At 43.2% G+C, this 2196-nt stretch overlaps 1 protein-coding gene across 1 annotated transcript in view; it reads right to left on the reverse strand.

The window, feature by feature from the left end:
* Nucleotides 1-1113, reverse strand: part of s100s (S100 calcium binding protein S) — a 3112-nt gene extending 1999 nt beyond the window's left edge. The window contains exon 1 of the mRNA XM_060042883.1: nt 1008-1113. The gene's annotated coding sequence lies outside the window, so the exon portion shown is untranslated. The remainder of the gene's footprint in view (nt 1-1007) is intronic.
* Between the last annotated feature and the right edge of the window lie 1083 nt (nt 1114-2196).

Here is a 2196-nt window from a genome sequence, read left to right on the forward strand (position 1 = left end):
CTTGTATTTGTCCAGACTCACACCCACACACACACTCACCCACTCACCCACTGGTTCACTCACTCACCCACCCACTTAATCATTATTCAAATGTCACTGCTGCATACCCATATCTGCAGCCCTGAAAGCACGTCCACCAACTACACCGAGGGAGAAATTCTAAATATTGTTATTTTCCTTTCAATTATTCATCGATTAATAACTGGCTCTCCGGTTGCCCCAGATTGGATCCGACAGAGGCAATGCTGCCGGTGTAATTTCTATGTCATAGATCACTGGCTGTGGTTTCTCCTGCGTCCTATTGTACGACAGAGGTCAGAGCTCTGGCCACTTTAGCTGAAAGAGGAGGAGAGACAGGACACTGTAGCTGGCTGACTGGAAAATGTATGCGGGGGGTTATCTTTCTCTCTCTCTTTCTTACGCAGTGACCCAATACAATGGGAAACCATGACGACATGAACGCTGTCATGTAACACAAGATTGAGTTTAGCAGTAATGGCTTCGCTGTCGAGTTGCAGATTCACAGGACGGGGCACAATCTGCACAGTAATGCAATGAGCAAATTGAAGTACATCCATTTAAAATGAGTTTCTACAGGGCAATTTACTTTATTGCACTTTTGGAATACTCATTTATATACTATATATCAAGTTTGATGTAGCACGAAATAACATTGAATTACTATTTAGTTAATCACATTGCAATGTGATGATGGCCAGCTATTTGTTTGGGATATCTACACCATACATATGTGGTGAAACAATACGACATACAATAAACAATAATATCACGTTTACAAAGAGCAACACATGTGTAACTGCCGAGTAAATCTCTCCCTGGTGCACATCCATTGAAAACCATTCTGAACCCCTACCACTATCAAAATCTTGTTTACCACATGCACCCTGCCAGTAAAACAGAGAAGAAAAGCACGCAGACAATCGCCCTGAGCACATCACGATCAGAGCCAGCGGAGAAAGGTGCCTTTTAAGAGCCGTGAGTCTTACCTGGCGGTGGATGAAGTGCTTCCTGTTGCTGAGGAGAGATACAGAGTAGAGACAAGAGTCAAGCAGAGGATGGATAGGGAGAGTCGGGCCGGGGTTTAAATACCGCCTGCCCACGCCTGGCCCCCCAACACCCCCGCGCCACCCCCCCCCCCCCCCACCACCCCCGTCACCACCCTCCACCCCGCTACCATCTCACCACACACACCTGACCCGCCCCATCCGCTTACTCCCCCTCCCCCCCCTTCTCTGTGATTGGGCCTCCCTGACTGGCCTCAGGTCTTCATTAAGACACAAGCAGAAAACCTCCAACACACACAGACACACACATAGCCGTCCTTATACATCTGTGCATACATGCAGCCCCCAGTTATTAATACAATCTAGACTCAATGATCAGATGAGGCATGTGCAGTTTCCTAATTTCTTTCTTATTATATCAAATGCTTTTTCTTAATTGTAAAAGTTGTTGCACATGATCATAGTGTATGATTTGAAATTGTGTCATACTTTTATCTTCTTATTATTACAGATGAAATGATGAGTTATTATTCATCTCCATAAACACACACATACGCACACACACGCACACACACACACACGCACACAAACACAGACAGCTACTGCTGGTAAGTAGATGGTAATATACAAAAGACCACAGAGAGATGATGATATAGAGTCACAGTTTTTTATTTATTTATTATTGAATAGTACACATATTGGTTACAAAGACAATGCAATAATGATAAAGCATTTAGGATAACTCTAAAATGTGGATTGCATGGCGTTTTCCATTGCTGAACATGGCAGTTTTACATAAGAATAACACAAATTAAAAGTAAAAACGCACACTGCTCCACTGTTTAAGGCACTGTAGGTGAGTCGAATAAACTCATACACGATGCACAACATTACATACTCACTGACCTGCTACCAAAGCATGCATCCATTGTTTATGCTATCAGCCAATCAACTGGATGCACATACACATAACAAAGTTCTGAAGTTATTCTCATTTCTACACTCGGATTGTGTGTTGAAATCTCTAAGGATGTATATTAGTTGTGTGTTTGGCAGGAGTCAGTCGGTCTGTGTACAGAGGCCTGTAGTTAAGTCCGCCAAGTTCCACGCAAGTCGAAAAACAAGTTAATTTATATTTATATTATATTTTGGGCGGGGGCAGTGAGGGTTG

Source organism: Gadus macrocephalus, chromosome 22, assembly GCF_031168955.1.
Source record: "Gadus macrocephalus chromosome 22, ASM3116895v1".
NCBI classification, from domain to species: Eukaryota; Metazoa; Chordata; class Actinopteri; order Gadiformes; family Gadidae; genus Gadus; species Gadus macrocephalus.